Source organism: Dysidea avara, chromosome 2, assembly GCF_963678975.1.
Source record: "Dysidea avara chromosome 2, odDysAvar1.4, whole genome shotgun sequence".
Taxonomy (NCBI): domain Eukaryota; kingdom Metazoa; phylum Porifera; class Demospongiae; order Dictyoceratida; family Dysideidae; genus Dysidea; species Dysidea avara.
Genome location: NC_089273.1, coordinates 53168625 through 53188893, shown reverse-complemented (window position 1 = coordinate 53188893; position 20269 = coordinate 53168625).

Below are 20269 nucleotides of genomic sequence, written 5' to 3'. Positions count from 1 at the left end.
AGAGAATGTAAATAAATGACAGATGTATAGATTTGACAATTAGCTAGTGTGTTATGATGATTCATTTTTAGTATGAAAAAAAAACACACATCCTTATGCTGTTAAAAAGTACATCTCTATCTAGATGCCTATGGTAATGTGGCCTCTATACACTACCCAGACAATTAGCTATATACCACAAACAGTTCAATGCATGCCCCACAAAGGCTTGTCCAGATTACTCTGCATTTTCATGAGTTGTCAAGATGGCTGTTATATACAGCAGATTGTTTACTGCTTAGAGATGTAGTTCTTTATTCTTAAAGTATAACAACTACTGTTTTCAGAAGACCTGGGTAAGAATATTTTAGCCATAACAGCAGCACTTAAACATGCATTATTGTATGGCTTCTCACAACACTGCACATAATAGCATAGGTAATAGAGAGGCTTTCTGTTTGAGTATCTGAGAGATCACTGTTACAGTAATAGAGCAATCACTCACTGTTCTACTAGCAAACCTTGATATGTGACCGGGCCTGCGAAAATAGGGCATGTGGGCACATAAAAATTGCCTACTTTTTCAAAGTTCAACATATCATAACTTTGTATTCCATGACTCTGTAACCATGAACTTTTCAGCACTTATTAAAGATTTAGTTGGCTTTACAACACAAGTTAATTACAGAATGAAACTATTCTATCCCAATACTGAGATATGACATGTTATGTGATGGGGTGTAGTTTGTGCCAACATGCCCTATTTTTGCAGGCCCGGTCACATATATCGATATTTCTAAGTACAGTATCGTGATACTTATATTTTCTGTATCAAGATATTGCCACATTGATATGTATTACAGATCCCTAATCAGTTGTTTTAAACATTCGCATAGTGAGCCAGTTATGCTTAATGCATCATGTATTAATTTTATTCATATCAGATATATAATACATTTACAAGTAATTAATATTCACCAGCTATAAACAAAATAGTTATTGCATATTACTGTTGTAGCTAGCTGCTTCTTAGGTGGCTAGCACCTGGCTGCTGACCTTTATCCGGAAGTTGCTGTCAATGTTGAATACAGTAGATATACCTGTGGACAATAGCAAATGTACATGGATGATTATAATTAGTGGCCTGTATAGGCTTTGAACATATTCCTACATATAATATTTATGAATTGACGTACTTTTAGATCAGACATCATAATTGTGATCATAATAACTAACTACTATAAGGTAGTTATTTATTGCCATTTTTACTACTTTACATTTACCTTTACTACATGTGGTGATTCCTCAACTAGAGATATATCTACTATACAGGAAGTAGGGATGACATGATAGTGGTGACATAAAGTTCCATGATATGTTTCTTTGTCATGACATGAATATTTCTTAATGATGCACACCTTTGCCATTCATTGTAATGTAGTAGATGGTAGAAGAAAAATACAAATAAGTTGTTGTTAATGCCATAGTTGTACAGATACCACCAATATTTAAGTTGATATTTTGTAAACATAAATCATTTCATAAGTAAAATGCGTTGAAAAACTAAGAATTACTTATGTCGTGACACAAATCTCCATGAAATATGACATAATGTCGTAGCATCCCTAATAGAAAGTCTCTAATCATTTAAAAGGCAATCCTGGATCAGGTAGCACAAGTCATCATTTATCGAACACATTTCAATAATCACTAATAATTCCTTACCACAACAACACACAGACTTCTGGTTTGGACTATTCAACAGAGCAGCCTTTGGTCTCTCTGGATACCAAGTTGTACGCAAATCACACCAACACATTGTGAGTTATGTGTGAAACAGTAGAGCCTATCATTTACCACTCCTCAAACACTGGTACGTAATAGTGAACAGCCGTACTTCACTCAATGACTAACTTTGAACAATTTGCACATTCCAATGAATAACATACTAGGGAGTTACCCTGTCACTTTGAGATTTCTATGGGATATCCAACTACTGAATAACAATCTGTAACAGAAATTTTACGGAGATTGAATACACCATTCATAAGTTATTCAAGTTAAACTGAAACCATGGTTGTTATAGGAGTACTGTTCTGCTCATAACTTGAGGCCTGTTGGTTTGATTTACTTAAAACTTGGTATTCAGAGAGAAAAAATACTTCTCTATTGAATGTTCCAAACTGAAAGTAGACCATTCTGTAACTTCTCACGCTGTTATGGTGAAGTTACAAACGTTTGTTAAAATAATTGTAATTTTGCTTGCTTAGTGCCACCACATATCCACTAGAGCCTCTGGAGCCCTTTACCAATAAAAACCACTGAAGAAAACTGTTGTAAATGTTGTATTGGTGGTCCATACAGCTCAAAAAGTCTTTAGTTAGTGTTTACTGGTTTTGGTATGTTGAGTAGCTCGCCTAGTGTGTAAAGTTCGATAATATGTACTGTTTGATAATAGGTGACTTATACTATACAATCTTGGATCCTATATGCAATCTTGAATCCTGCCTAAGAACTAGTACACCAATAAAAAAAGTGCAATAAAATGGTGAGATCAAAATTAAAAAGGTAAGATAAAAGTGAGGTTGACATGTTTCCAGCTGCACAACAGCAGAGTAGACAATTTGTGATAATTGGTATGTGGCACTTGGATGATGAGGATGGTAACACTCCATGTTGTGTTACATGAACACTAGTTGTTGTGCAGCATTGAACATGTCCGGTGTATCTAGTTATATCATATTCTATAACAGCTGTAATATTATGAGATTGAAGCTTCTTCATCCAGTACTTTTATTATTATATCAATTTAGTAATATTGTATCATCAATTTGAATGGCTTCACAATGTAAACAAAATACTCCAGACCTCATTATTTTTCATTTATTCTTATCAAACACAGTGGAGAGAGATATGATACTTAAGAGCTCAGTCACTCTCTCCAATTAAGTTACAAGTTGAAGTCAAGTGTAACTAAGCTGCTTAGGAATTCTTTGCGATGTTCTGGGTAGGACAACAGCTGTTTGTCACAACATTGACGCTGGTGATGCTCACCCTATCAAGCTATGAAAAAGATTTTGGCTCTACAAGTTTCTCTTCGGCATTTTGATTTATCATGTCCCACAGTTGGTCTAGTACTATTGTGCATGGATCACAACTCATTGTAAAATGAAGTCTATAAATCAGTTCCTCATGGAGCTTAGCCATTTAAGTGTTGTCATTTGTAGCTTAATTATTTATACACACACGCACACACCTCTATGTTGTACTTTTATGACCCTTTTCTTTGTATTGCACTTTCTCTTTGTAGGGGCGGTTGTATACACACACAAATATATACTGTATACCATTGTTCCACTGTTGGTCATGTCTCATAACAACTGGCGATTCCCAATATTTGGTAGTTGTGGCATACATTGTGACTGCAATTATTAAGAAACACAGACATTTTAAGGGATCAAAGATATATAGTGGATAAACCTGACGATATATAGTGGACATTTAATCTCTAAATTAATGACCATTAGTACAGGTATATCTTCAAGTATAGACAACCTCTTGTTATTAGTTATTTCACTTTGATCCCCAATGTTCCTAATTTTCTTTCAACTTGTTAGTCACTATTTTATAATTAATGAACCCACTAATACCACATTACAGGAAAGTCAGACACCAGGTATGCCATCAAATTAATTTTGCACTTGAATGTGTACCCCAATAGTCAACCTGACACACAGCATTATAAATGAAGAACAATAGGCAGGGCCGGCCTTAGAGATTCTGGGGCCTAAGCAAAGTATTCTGGGTGGCCTCCCCAGATGAAGTGGTTCTTAGCCACTTTCCATGCAGCATGCCTATACAAAAATCATTAGCCCATATAGGGCTATGTCCAACATACTTGTTGTGTAAAGAATATACTACACTAGCTTAGCATTAGCTGTTGTAATACTAGCTGCCATCTACGTGTATGTATATATTGCTGTTTCTACAGTGTATTGTATCTCTAACTACGTTAAATGTGATTGTGTAAAATCATAATTTATTATTATACGCTATTGATCATCTTCAATCTTTGCAGAGTCTTGCCACTACCAGTAATCAAACCACAACCATACTGTGACACAGAGTAGCCCATCTGGTGATGCCTGATCTCGTGATCTCTCCACCCAACAGACTCTACTTATAACATTATAGATATTAATGGAAACGAACAACCTCACCGCCACTTGAGACCTGACGATTTAAATCAACACAATCACATGATTTCTAGCCTCTTTACCCATTGCAGTGGAAAGCTAATGACATTTGATGAATTCTTAATGTACTGCATGTGTGCAGCCACGAATACATTCCAGTATAATTATTGCTTTAAATTAATACTGTTCATTACTATATAGATTAGCTATCACGTGATATTGGAGATGCATTCCTCAAGCGACAAGTTGTATACAGTGTATGTGTTCTTAAAAGTACGAGTTGTGTAATTTATATACTGAATTTGCATTTTGAGAACTGGGGCCCCAGTTTTGGAGCTTTGGGGGGCCTCTTAGCCCCGGGGCCCTAGCTAGCGGCTGACTACCCTTAAGGCTGGTCCTGACAATAGGAGAAACATCTCTACAATCAATCCAGTCACTACAGATAATATGGGTGATAAGTGTGAGTCAGCCACAGGGAAGCCATACCATGCTATTATGTGTGGAAACCTTGTATTGTCTTTGTCAGCAAAAAGAACTGCATTGTATGTACAACACAGTGTGTGCTTACGTATGTATGAACTGCAGTAATGCCAAAGTAATGCCAAAAGGCACCTGTTGGGCTGAAGTGACATCAAACAGTGAAAAATCAAGCCTGTAGATTTAGTGTTGCATCTTGGGATTGGTTATACCTAACCAACACTGCCAAGGTGCCATGAAGGCATTGTCAGGCTGACTTTAGGATAATATTTTTGGCCAGAAAGCCCAAGCCTCCATGATCCCTAATCAAGACTCACGGTAGTGAGTCGTGTGGCCAAGGAAAGTAGGGCGCGCAATTACTGTGAGTTAATTATTTACACGAACGACTAACTCTAATAGAACGCACACCTAAAACCTACCTTGAAATGCACAAACAAAGCTGTGTTGTGGGCTGTGTTAGCTACTTCAGACCCATAACAACTGAACATCAAACACTTACAAGAATAGCACGTGTGATAACAAGCTCATTGAGGTTACTACACTGATGTTCACCTAGCATTGACGTTTATGGCCAAATTTACACCGAGTTTAGCAACTGTAAATAAACACTACTGTAGTTAGAGTTGTCTTGAATTTAAGATAGGGTTCTAAAAGATCGCAAAATAAATCAGCAATTAGTGTAGGCGACGTTACTGTCCTATGAGCACAAGTGTGGAAATTAACTCACCACTTCCCAGAAAAATGGCAGGTCATAATTGAGCGAAACTACTCCATATGTTTAATCACATATCCAAGATTGTCCCATGAAGTACAAGAGTGAATGAAACAAACTTTGAGAAAATCGCTTATGGTGGCTCTCACAAGAGAGGTGGAGTTCCAAGATTTGTACTGAAGAAACTTATCTAGCCAAAGAACTTGTGATAGCAAAACCAAAGCTGTGGAATAATCACAGTGTAAGATATACAAGTTAAAAAAGGGAATCAGTATGCAAAGGAGGAGGTTGAGGAGGAGAAGAAGAATATGACATTTTCAGCAAAATTTCATGCGGTGTTACTAAAATATAACAGGGACTCCTTACTCTTATATAACAATATACCAAAGGTTTTGTTATATTGTGAGGTTTTTTTACAATAGAATAATTTTAAAGGTGTTTTTGTTTTAGTATACAATTACTGATATGTCTGATGTCTTTTTTCCTGTATGTAATGTTATAAATTATATTACAAAAGACCCTATAGTTTAGTACAAGCTGTTTATTCCCTTCAGGAAGAAGTACCTGATGATCAGGAACTCATAATTATTATAAACACAAGAGGAGCTCACTGTGTCATGTGATATATCACTAGAACACATCCACCATTAAGATGAGATAGCATAATGAAACTGTTACTTATGTTGTATGCAATCTTTACTATTCTCATAGGCCAGCTATTTCAAAAAAAGAAGAATTTCAAAGCAGCTACACAAAAGTTTGGACTAACCTGTAATGTACAGTAGTCCATGCAAAGTTTACTATAGTCATAAGAGAGAATATGAATTTTTTGCCACATGAGGTCACAAGTAAATGAATTCTTTGAAGAAATGTCTTTACGGACATCAAGAAGATGAACTAGAAACTTGCGACAACAAGAGCTATCATGCTATTGTCTGCTTCACTGTACAAAGCTATAACTAGATGCCCTGACTAGACATTGGGTGACCTGCAGTTCGAATCCTGGGGTTGGAGGGATTTTTTTTCCTTACTTTGGCCCCTTTTCTGTTACACCTTTTCAGCTATAAGCCATTAAGTCTAAGTCCTTGCAATTAGGTTAGGTCGTCCTAAGGCTGCAGCACATGTTGCTGTAGACCTTCAGTGCTGGTAACTGTAAAGTGCTATATAATAATAATAATAAAAAAATAATAATGATAACGGCTCTTTCCCTAAATGGTGTACAGTGTAACTATACTAAGACATTTAGGACTACCAGCTTAAAATCTGGACCTGTCACTATGGTTCAGGGGAGTAGCCAGAACCTGGGCTACCTGGGCCCAGGGCCAGTCATCCACAGGTGTGGGAATATTTAAATGTACACAATGAAAAATGAAACTTACAGGCAGTCAGGTACTACAAATCATCAGTAGACCTTTACTAAAACTTTCACCAAATTGACCATTCCATTGTATCTGTTATACAACAGTATGAAACTCCACAGCTCCTCTCTACTGTCTCCTAGCCACTTACATGGTGATGAATCACATAATTCTGGTTTCTTATGCACCCCAGCTGGCACTTAATCGATTAGCAGTGTGCGAAGAGTATTTGGTCTAGCCACAGTGTCACTCACCACCAACACCACATGTGTACTACTCAGTGACCACTATGAACACAAGGTTAGTTTTTTGTTTATTTATATTATTGCATTACTACAGGTAAATAATACTGTATCAGAGGCAGTTTAGGCCATTGCATGCCATTATGGCTGCCAGTAGTAACCATCATGGCAGAAGTAGAACGTTGCTAGATGCTGTGCAGACAACTCACAGAGTTGCTCCTTGGATAACCCGATCCCTCATGACAATGTCTCCTCAGCTGTGCCTGTGTGTGAGTTGTTCTTTCTTGTGATGCAATGTTCATTATGATGATGAATTGTATTACAAAAGACCCTATAACTTAGTACAAGCTGTTTATTCCCTTCAGGAAGAAGTACCTGATGATCTGGGACTCATAATTATTATAAATACAAGAGGAGCTCACTGTGTCATGTGATACATTACTAGAATAGATCCACCATTATGAAGAGGTGACAAAATGAAACTGATGTTTATAATGTGTGGAATCTTTACTATTCTGATAGGAGACACACCAGCTGATAACAATAATCTCAACTCACTTGACAAGGTTTTCAAGCAAGTAGTATTGAATAGTCATTGTTATGAAGTATATTACAATCTAAAGAGCATTTTTCAAGGCTTGAAATGAGAGTATTCAATTAAATTCTTGGCAGAAATTTCTGAAAGAACTGCAACATGGACAAGAAACTTAGGACATAGTGAAAGTGGTGGGAAAGTGTTTGTAGCAGAACCAGGATGAAGTTGTGTTCAGCTTTCTGTTGTATATACAATTGATAACTTGCAATAAATTATTTATAGCAATAAATTATTTATATTATGTAAAGTAATTTCATAAGATAATTTGTTATGAATCTTCTCAATGAAGTAACTTGTCGTGTGTAGCTGTACTTGTATGTTTTAGATGATCTATAGTACACCAAGACATGTATATAGCTACGGACCACCTAAAGCCCCAAGATTAAGTCATTGTACACATGTTGGGGATGGTTTTCTATACAGCACATGAATTATGAATTACATTGCAAAAGACCCTATAACTTTAGTAACTTTAGTGTTTTGGCATTAATCCTCCAATGCTGTAGCTACATTTCCTTGTACTGTGACGCCTATCACAACCAGTCTCATCAGTCGAGATGATCATTGCTGGATCATACTTGGAGATCTCAGCCATGTATGTTGCTCTCTCTTCATCACTTCTCTGGCTGGCAACATGCTTCATAACTTGGCAAGTACAACCCATATACTGTAGGGTCTGGCTTCGTTTATGCTCTTCTTTTTGCCCAAAATCATCCCGATTACCCTCCATCTCAAATTCACCGAGTAGCTAATAGGCATGGCTGGACTAGCAGTTCAGTTATACATTCAAATTTACACTGACTAGTATCCACATGTGTCAAACCTCAAAATTTCTGTAGCAAGCCTGGCGCTCTCCTGGGCGTGCGCCCGTAATTACTACAGACTAAAAATACACACTTGCTATCACTTTGTAATACTTCCAACAATTTCTATAATCAAAATGCATATACTTGAACTTGCCAAGATTCCTTTGCCAATTTACAGGTTTTTGCAATTGAATTCATCGCCTTTGCAATTGAATTCGTCCCGTTTGCAATTGAATTCGTCGGTATTGCAATTGAATTCGTCGGTATTGCAATTGAATTCGTCCCGTTTGCAATTGAATTCGTCGGTTTTGCAATTGAATTCGTCGGTTTTGCAGTTGAATTAGTCGGTTTTGCAATAGAATTCGTCGCGTTTGCATTACAATTCGTCATAAACAAAACGGCTTCAAGAAACCAACCCGTTCATTAAGAGATGAACTATTTATGCCTTGGAGAGTTACATTTGAGACACTAGAAGGTAATTGAAGCTGGTAGTACGCGAAGTTGATAGCTGTCTGACAAGTTAATTAGCTTGCTCGCGAGTGACCACACCCATCGCGAATGGCGCAGTAGAGTTTGGAATGTTGTTGGAGAGGCTGTAGAGGAAGAATTATTGCCTTATAAAGAGTTGTTTACTACTGTTGTACTTGAACAAGTTCTTGTAGCAGCTGCTACATCATGTTTTCATGTTTGCTCCAGCTGCCATTCTTGTTATGGACGAATTTAACTGCAAAAGCGACGAATTCAATTGCAAAAGCGACGAATTCAATTGCAAACGGGACGAATTCAATTGCAAAAGCGACGAATTCAATTGCAAACGGGACGAATTCAATTGCAAACGGGACGAATTCAATTGCAAAAGCGACGAACTCAATTGCAAACGGGACGAATTCAATTGCAAAGTCGCCGAATTCAATTGCAAAAACCTGTAATAAACTCTATGTAACACTGGGCATCACGTGAGAACATTTTGAGTGCTGGTCAAGTGTCTAAATATATGCTCCAATCTGGTGAAGCTACCCAGTGGACAACAGTACTGGATATAAAGTAAACGTTTTATTAGACATCTAATGGTACAGACTAATGAAAGACGGATAAAAGCAATTTCCCAGTTGGCTTTAGGACTAAGGAGAATCCACATTGTTTCAGTATTCAACAATGTTGGTTGTGAAGTATGCTAAAGCATTGTGCCAGGCGTACAGAAGAGTAAAAAAAAGAAGAAGTAAAGTCCTTAACAGAACATATAAATTCATTATAAGTAACACTAGTGGCAGTAGTGAGAGAATATCACCAAGAAGTGGAAGATGAATGCAAGGTTTTGGTAGACGTAACAAGTTTGCAGTTAGGTAAAACTGTTCTTGCAACGTGCATGATAACTATGTTGCGGCCCGGGGGAATCAACAACCATACAGGGGTACAAGCATGGCTTAGTGTTATTGTTAAATGTTTATGTTGTCTATAGACTGAGTAGCCAGTTTACTAATCTGTGCTGGGTGGTTATTCACAGCGAAAGCAAAACTCCAGTTCCGGGACATTTCTCGAAAATTTCCTGGAAATTTCTTTAAAGTTTCTTGTTTCAAAACTTTCATGATTTATAACATAAGTTTCTTGAAAATTTCTCAAAACTTTCAAAAATTTCTGGAAAGTTTCTCAAAAATTATACTCTTTAGCTACTGGGAAAGTATACAAATTCTAGGGAGCATTGTTCAGATCCTGATTCGCCAAAAAGGATCAAAACACTCTAATAAAGCAGTCACTTAAAGTATACTCTAATAGAGCAGTCATGCACTCTAAGTGAAAAGATCACACAGCAGTCACTCAATCAAGTTACTCAGTCACTCTGGCAGTCCATTGCACTACATGTAGTACTCCAATTGATCAATGTTCATATATGCATAGCTATAGGGCAGTCAATATTAACCCCCAGGGTGAATACCGTATAGAGGGAAACTTTGATGAATAACAAACTACATTGCATTTGACGAATTGAAGCTCAATCTATATCTATAGAGATGCTAATCTCAGGTGCTACGAGTAATTGGAGTGTTAAACTTTGGTGAATTTGTAGCGGATCACCAAATTCGCGAAAGTTATCCCTGCCAAAGTTTCCCTCTATATGGTAAAAAACGCACAACTAAACCGAGGTGATAAAACGTAATTTGTGATGACTGAGTAACACACCCTTTCTTTATTTCATCTAGGATGAGTTCCAAAAGTGTGCGAATATTGGAAGATGATTAGCTTCCTGTGTACTTGTGAGGCGTGTGTTGCTTTTCGAACCTACCAAGGGTAGTGCATCACTGCTTGGTTATTGCTGAAGAAGCAGCCTCAAAAAATCCTCTGTTGATTCAACATATGAAACTACACGTATCTAGTAATTTGTTTAGGAATAACTACAGTTGAGTCTTGTCAAAATGTCTACAATTGACTTGATGAAGTTGTCAAGAAAGCTAGTATATGGGAACATTGAATTTTCTTAGAAGGAATACGAGTTGATGTTACAATTGGTTGTTGACGCTTCAAGCACATGCCTTTAGGCAATGTATAGAAGTTGCATTCTGTGAAGGTTTTTGGTAGTGCACTATACATAATATTATGAATTTATTGTAACTCTCAGATTTTGCAATTCATGAATTTTTGCAATTCTTCGATTACATTGCTATGCACTGCTAAGGAAGTGCTTGTTAAACAAACTGCTATTACCAACATAGTACACACAGAGGTATCTTCTAAACTGTTTTATACAGTAGTTTGACTATCGTGCTTTTATCCCACAAATTCTCTCGGCAAAGCCGCAAAGCTGCCCTTCATATTTGTTTGCAAACATAGAGGATATGCCCACTTCCCAACTCAAAGGAATAGGCTACTCCTGGTAGTCTACGAGGCTCGCACCGTTGTTTTTCAGTTGTTAAACGCCTGGAAAACCTGAAGGGAAGGTAATTCACAAAGTCTGAGGAGACCCGTATTTCAGACCAGAGACCACCTCAGAGCAAAGTTAACCTGTGTAGAAGTTTATTACAGACTTAATTTCACTTTTACTTCTCACGTAAAAGCTGCTTTTACCAGATGTAAGATAAAGTTATACGCAGATGATGTTTTGCTTTATACTACCATCACAACAGTAGATGACTACCACAAACTACAGGCTGATCTTTATTCACTTAATGATTTTGCTCAAGTGGATGTGTACAGACAACACACACACACGCCCACTACCTTTACGAAAACAATTTTAGTAGACCAGGCACCCACAGCTGGCCTAAGGCCGGCCGAGGACATGCGACTGGTTTAAAAAGAATGTACATAATATGGGGCATACTTACTTTGTGAAACACTAGGGGAAGTCCCTCAATGACAGTACACTGGTGTGTAGGAGACACTTAGTGGAGGTCAAGTGACATGGCCAAAAGCAGGAACACATTCCATCATGGAAAGTAGTAGCTGAGAGTAATCTTGAACCTTCTTCAAATAGTCTTCTCCCTGTAAAAAGATGTAGTAATCCTCAGTGTGAGAATGTGGAAAATGAAAGATTAATCCAACCCAAGTTTACCACAAACCACAAAATTATTCCACACTGAACACACAGGTGGGTCATTTGTTATTATAAGGCATACATTATAATTAAATCATTTTTGTCCACAGTCCAGATGATATGAAAGTGTCTATACACTTGGCAAATACTACTGGTCAAAATGTTGTACTTAAACCAAGTGACTACATATGCTTGACCTGCTACAGGACTCAATTGTTCCATCATAGAATCTTTAACCACCCCACATGGCAGCAACACAGCACTACAACATTCAATAGAAGATGGGTTAGTAGTAAGTACAATGATAATATCACTGATAAACTAACCAAAGCTATCCTTGAAGCTGTCCTATATGTAGCACACAACTGACTGATGGAAAAAGGCCATTGTGTTTTCGTGGGCCTGTAGGGTGTTATTGCAATCATATGATAAAGAGTTTACTGGTAGCATCAAGTCTACACTGGTAACCGTAGATACTGATGACAGCTGTTTGCTGTTCTCTGGTAAATGATTATTACATCAACTGATTACTCATCTACATGTTGTAAAAATGTGTACACATGAAATTTGGCACAATTCTTTACCATATATGGTGTTGATCTATTAGTAATCCTTTCATGGACTTTAAGTGCCAATAGTCCCACTGATGACATCACAGTTATGTATGTTAAACCTACTGGCAATCAGTCAGATAAATATTCAGTATCACATACAACAGCTCACATTATAAATGATTTGATCCATGAAGAGATTGATAGACAATCCACTACAAGGAGAAATGATCCAATATCATTTTATGTTGATGGTAAACTTGAAAACATTAATCCATTACTCCTTGATTTTGTCAATTCCATCACTGCAACGGTACGTGAGGGAAAACACCCTACATTGGGAGGAAGAGATATAAACACCTTAAAAAGTGAGAACATTCAATTTGCTGAACACGTTACAGTTTTGTACAAATCCTAAACAACTGATAGATACATGATGTGGTGGTAGATGCTGTCAACATTTGTGGAGGGTCTCAACAGCTGTTATGAATTCTCAATAGACTATGCTACACTAGTTCACCTGACACACACATGATAGGTTTGTTACTCAACATGCTGACATCCAAACAACCAACAAGTAGTTTGTGGGATGAACTATCTCCAGCAGTATTTACAGTAGCTTCTGTTGATAATTTTGACATGCTACAAAGCTGTTAATTGTGGGAACCAACACCATAGCTACCATGTTACTACTATTGTTGGCAGAAATATTTGAAACAACTCTCGTCGTTATTCGTTCTTTGTTAACACTGTCTTTCTGTGGAATTCTGTACCATTAACCATCCTCAATGATCCAAATCCAAAATCCTTCCGGCATTCATTATACCATTATGTGTGTGTTAATTGATGTTTTTATATTGTTGTACAGTTTTGTAATTATTTGTTTGTTATATATTTTTGTAGTTGTAGTGTTCTTTTTTGTGGCTGACACCTTGTACAGGCTTTGCCTTTTGTGTATGCCTTCCATTGTGGTAAATTTGATAATAATTAATATAATTAATTAATTAAAGAACCGCTGCAACATGGACAAGAAATTTATGATTATTAATTATATTACAAAAGACCCTATAACTTTAGTATATTGTTTAGTACATGCTGTGCATTCCCTTGAGGAAGTAGTCAATCAACTGAATCCAAAAAAAATTCATAGGTGGCTAAACAAGGTTCTGGTGCAAGTTGTATCGGATAGTCATCATGTACAGTATTCTATTTTGGAAAGAGGAAATATGGCATTTTTCATAGATTGAAGCAAGATGAATCATCCACATTCTTGGCAGCAATTTCAGAAAGAAGTGCACCATATACAAGAAACTTAGGACACGGCCAAAGTGCTGGTAAAGTGTTTGAACTGCAATTCACCCCCTAGACCTCCTCCATGGATCAGTCCCTGAATACATGTACTAGCTATAAATGTTTTACTGAAATTTCTAATGATGATCATCAATAACAACACTCTTTTGTTATTAAAATCATTTGCATATTTTGTATCCCTGTATTGCATGATAGTCAGATTTCAACACTAGCTACCCAGTATATCTCCTTTATCATGGCTTGAAGTCAGAGAAATCATCTAAATTCTTGGCAGAAATTTCTAAAAGAACTGCAACATGGACAAGAAACTTAGGACACAGCAAAAGTGCTGGGAAATTAGTGTTTCAGTGGAACCAGGAGGAAGAGGCCAATTATCAATTATACCAAGTTACAATACAGGACCATTTAAGGAGTAGTAATTTGACCAAGTTTGATTATTGTGTTCTGTGTTGAGCTTTCTGTTGTATATACAATTGATAACTTCCAATAACTAATTTATGTTATGTAACGTGATTTGGTGGCAGATGCTGTTGAAATTTGCAGAGGTTGTCGACAGCTGTTATGAATTCTCAATAGACTAATTCACCTGACACACAGAGGATAGGTTTGTTACTCAACATGCTGACATCCAAACAACCAACACATAGTTTGTGGGATGAATTATCTCCAGCAGTATTTACAGTAGCGTCTGTTGATAATTTTGACATGCTACAAAGCTGTTAATTGAGGGAACCAACAGCATAGCTACCATGTTACTACAGTGCAAATAGTTCTATGTTAGAAGTTTACCACAATAAAAAATGTGTGTGACTGCTGCTGTCCTTTCACCGAAACCAGATTAACATGTTGCACTGCAAACCAGATTCCCAGTGCAGTCTCTAAATGTGCCTTTAAGAAATCACCAGGCAGTTCACCTCATAATGTTGGCAAACTAGGACCAAAGAGACCACGTACAGTAGCAGTAAGACAGTTAACATCATCACTTGTTAAAGATACCACCAGTAGTGCCACACAGTTACAACATACAACATACTGTTATTTATGTTGTGTGCAATCTTTACTACTCTCATAGGAGATACACCAAGTGAATCAAAAAAGAAAATTCTCAAGTAGCTGGATAAGTGTTAGATCTAGTTGTACCAGACAGTCAACAATGTAAAGTATTCTATAACCGAAAGAGGGAATATGGCATTTTTCAGCATTTGAAGTGAGAGGAATCATTTACATTCTTGGCAGAAATATTTGAAAGGACTGCAACGTGGACGATAAATTCATGGTTATGAATTATATTGCAAAAGACCCTACAACTTTTAACATATTGCTTAGTACAAGCTTTTTATTCCCTTCAGGAAGAAGTACATGTTTATGATGACCTCGGAGTTGTAATTATTGTAAACACAAGAGGAGCTCACTGTGTAATGTGATATATCACTGAAAGAATTGATCCACCATTAAGATGAGGTATATAATAAAATAATACTAGACAAAGTTTTGGATAAAGTTGTATCGGATAGTAATCATTGCAAAGTATACTACAATGGACAAAGAGAGTATGGAATTTTTCAAAGACTGAAGCAAGATGAATCAGCAACTTTCTTAGCAGAGATATCTGAAAAAATTAGACCATGGACAAGGAACTTAAGAAACGACCAAAGTGTTTGAAGTTATACAAGGAGTTATCGATAACATACGTACCATGTTATGATAAGGGACCATTTAAGGGATAGTAACTAATTTGTATGACCATTTAAAACAGTGTATTCTTGTGCTGTGTATTGTGTAGTACATGTTTTTATTCCCTTCAGAAAGAAGTACCTGGATTACTGTTTATTGTAAACACAAGAAGACCTCACCATGTCATGTGATACATGAACAGTAGAACAGATCCACCATTAAGATGAGGTAACAAAATGAACTGTTATTTATGATGAGTGGAATCTTTGAGGCCACAAGAAGTAAATGAATTCTTGGTGGAATTTCTTTACGGACATCAAGAAGATGGAGGAGAAACTTATATATTTCCTGTGATGCAATGTTCATTATGGTGACGAATCATATTACAAAAGACCCTACAACTTTATCATATTGCTTAGTACAAGTTGTTTATTCCCTTCAGGAAGAAGTAGTACTACGTACCTGATGACCCAGGATTAGTGTTTATTGTTAATGCTACAACATGAGATACATGCCATTGGATAGAAGATCTAGAACAGATCCACCATTATGAAGAGGTAACAAACTGAACTATTATTTATGTTGTGTAGAATATTTACTATGCTGATAGGAGATACAACAGAGAAATCAAAAAAAAAGAATTTTAAAGTGGTTAGATAAAGTTTTGGAACTAGAGCCAATGCTGTAAAGTATTTTATCATCAGAAAAGACAATATGGCATTTTCCAATGCTTAAAGGGAGAGGAAGTGAATCAATTCAAGGCAGCAATATGTGAAAGAACCATCACCTGGACAAGAATTCTAGAACATACAGAAAGTTCAGGAAAATTGTTTGTAGCCGAAGGAGCAGGAGTAGACCGATTGTCAATTTGTCCAAGTTATAATGTAAGACCTTTTAAAGGATAGCAATTATACTATATCCAAGTGGCTGCAAGGCCATTGCATGGCTAGCTACCCCCTCCACCCCCCTAGACCTCCTCCATGGATCAGTCCCTGAATACATGTACTAGCTATAAATGTTTTACTGAAATTTCTAATGATAATCATGAATAACAACACTCTTTTGTTATTAAAATTATTTGCATATTTTGTATTCCTGTATTGCATGATAGTCAGATTTCAACACTAGCTACCCAGTATATCTCCTTTATCATGGCTTGAAGTCAGAGAAATCATTTAAGTCCTTGGCGAAAATTTTTGAAAGGACTGCAACATGGATAAGGACACAGCAAAAGTGCTGACAAAGTGTTTTCAATGGAACCAGGAGGAAGATTATTTGAACTGGCGTACTCTTTGTGCTGAGCTTTCTGCTGTATATATAATTAATAACTTGCAATAAATATTTGTTACATAACGTGATATGGTGGTGGCAGATGCTGTTGAAATTTATGGACGATCTCAACAGTTGTTACGATTTCTCAATAGACTAATTCACCTGACACACACACAATACGTTTGCTACTCAGCATGCTGACATACAAACAACCAACATGTAGATTGTGGGAGATGAACTATCTCCAGCAGTATTTACAGTAGCTTCTGTTGATAATTTGCTCATGCTACAAAACTACACAGCTGTTAATTGTGGGAACCAACAGCATAGCTACCACGTTACTACAGTACAAATAGTTCTATGTTAGAAGTTTACCACAATAAAACATGTGTGTGACTGCCACCGTCCTTCCACCAAAACCAGATTAACATGTTGCACCGCAAACCACAGATTCGCTATGCAGTCTCTAAATGGGCCTTTAAGAAATCACCAGGCAGTTCACCTCCTAACGTTGGCAAACTAGGACCAAAGAGACCACGTACAGTAGCAGTAAGACAGTTAACATCATCACTTGTTAAAGACACCACCAGTAGTGACACACGGCTACAACATACCCAGACATTTGACTATGGAGGATTTTGAGGAGGGTAAAGAAGGCTGCTGCTGATTAGCCATAAATCTTTTTTCCTACATTACATTGGAGTATGTGGCTCATCGCTGTCAGGATTTTAACTGCACCCTCAGTGATTTAAGATGCTTTTAGATAACAGTGATAGTGTGAAGATAGTCATCTCAGATTTGTTAAACTAGTGAACAATAATCCAGACAGTGATGAGACAATGTGAATAGTTACTGAAGATCTACTATATAGAGAAGTTTAACATCAAGGAGCAGGATGGCTGGGTTGATCTAGTTGGTGATGGAAAAACATACCAGCACCTGATAAATATTATACAGCAGTACAGACTAGAAATTAATTGTTTTCCCAGGACATTGACATACACTGAACAATTATCAGCCTGTAATAATGAAGGTGTACTATCATGAGGTTTGAGAGAACTAGCAATGAGCTGTGGCTTTCAGAGCCCCTGGAGTCCTGTAGCAATTTTAAAAGAACACATTGTTTTTACTACAAATGTGGGAAACGCTCTATAGGGAAATGCTACATACACATATCACTAATTCAGTACCTTATCGATAATGTAAAGTGTGTTTTTGTCACGTTGTATTTAGCAATTCATATCAGCAATTAAAAATATACGTTTGGCTAGTCTCAAGGGGATGGCCCTGGTATTTTCTACCTTTCACCATGACACATATGAACGGATTATTAAGGTGTAGTTTGAGAGAACTAGCAGTGAGTTGTGGCTCCCAGAGTCCCTGGAGTCCTGTAGTAGTTTTACAACACATTATACTTTTTACTACAAGTGTGGGAAACACACTATAGGGAAATGCTTCATACACATATCACTAATTCAGATCCATCCTACCTCATTGATAATGTAAAATGTGTTTTAACTACATCACTTGAAGAGTCTTGGTCAATACAACAGTTGATGGCACACACTGGAACACTATTACAAGAAATCGCATCCTGTTTCAAGGAATAAGTGTATTAAATGGCTGAGAACGACAACGTTTGGCATCTGTGGGCTGATTTTTTGTTTATTAACTGTCACTGATATGTCACAATGTATTTTACAATTTGTAGCAACAATTGGAATTTATGTCTGGCTAGCCTTAAGAGAATGGCCCTGCTATTTGCTGTCCATATAAATGGATTATTCCCGGACATTTAGCAAACATAAAACATTTCATGTATTACAGTGTTTGAAAGAAGGTGGGTTTACTGTGACCATTACAGGAAGAAAATTTCATGCAATAGATTTTGATGAAGCACATGAGATGTGTATAAATATATGAAAAGTGCTGTAACTCGGCCAAAATATCCTTACCAAAAAACATCATTAAACTGAAGGATCAAAGCACTCAAGAACTTCTCACATATACGAGAGATTCAAGGAACCAGTTTATTATTCAACCATCAGTAATGGTACACCTCACACACAACACTGGGAAGAAAATATCCAGTAGTCTTGTGGGAAAGCAGTAAGTTATGAAGTGTGGAGTAGGAGAACAAGAATTGTTGTCAATGTTTTCAGCAGCCAAATAGCTACTCATGAGCAATCCGTAGATATGATGACTTTTCTCGAGATAGGAACAGTGGCTTAATGGCAATACATTAGCACTGAACTACTAGAATCACCCAGCCATACAAATGCTCCACTCTGGCGTCAAAAGCTGTTGACGATATCTTTTACTAAAACTAAAAAGAAGAAAATGACACGCAAAGAGCAAGAGGACAGACAAATCATTAAATGTTTGCGACACTGGCTGCAGTGGTACAATGATACGTTGCCATTTGATTCTGGTGAGGAGCAATACCATATGTTATTAGTAGACAAAGATGGCTGTCCACACAAATCAAATAAAAGCAACTGGACAGAAAAGCTACAACTTCGTTACCAGTCAGCACAACCAGAGGTTATCACAGTGTATAGTAAGGACCACAAAGGAGTAGGCGTGGCCCACGAAATAACATCACCATTAAAACAGCCTCAATTTTCCCAGACGATGATCAGGCAGTATTGGTTAAGTAAAACTAAGCCTTAACCAGATATTGGAGCACAGATATTTGAAATATTTTTAGCTGGTCAAGCTGTACTACAAATGAGCCAAATTTCAAGATCGTGTGTAATTGTATCATCCATGAGTTATTAAATGTTTTTGAGGAACCAGCTCAACGTGTATATACTATAGTTTTCAAAGAGATCTAGACCTACAGCTACAATAATCAACAATTTCACACAATATGCCAGTTTTATTTCAGGTGGTAATGTTGTTGAAAGTTTACACCACACCAATCCTACCAATATGATAGGATTTTTATCGTTTGTACATCTTGTGTGGACCTGTTACTTTAAAAATCACATAGCTGCATTCATAACCAAATATGGACACACAACACCATAACAGTTATATAATTCAGTGGATGATATCCTGCCAGTATCAGAAAGACACAAAATTTGGGTATAAAAAAAAAGAAAAATAAGAGAAGCAGTTAGTAATAGGATTATAAGTGAGGAAGACTGTGTCCCAATCTATATGTCTTTATGGTGACACTGGATGAGGTCCAGTTGGGTACATCAGATGTGGCAAAATTCAATCCGCCATGAAGTTTACTCTTCCCTGCTACCACCAGAACAGAGTGGATGGATCAAAGATGGGGACCACTATGATATTGAGTGGGAGGCTAGTGAGGTTATGAAAAGGATAAAGGGAACAATCCCCTTTTAAACTAAAGGCTGCAGCTGCAAGATAGGACAAATAACTATGGGTGAAAACGAAGATCTAGTCATTGTGGACCAAGTTGTGTATGTGAAGGATGTACAAACTTACCAGTGACATAGCCACAGCATCAAGATGTTAGACAGCAACAGCACCAACGATGATGATGATATAACAATAGCAGCTCTGGTGAAGATCTAGAGACAGAAGTAGAGTTTA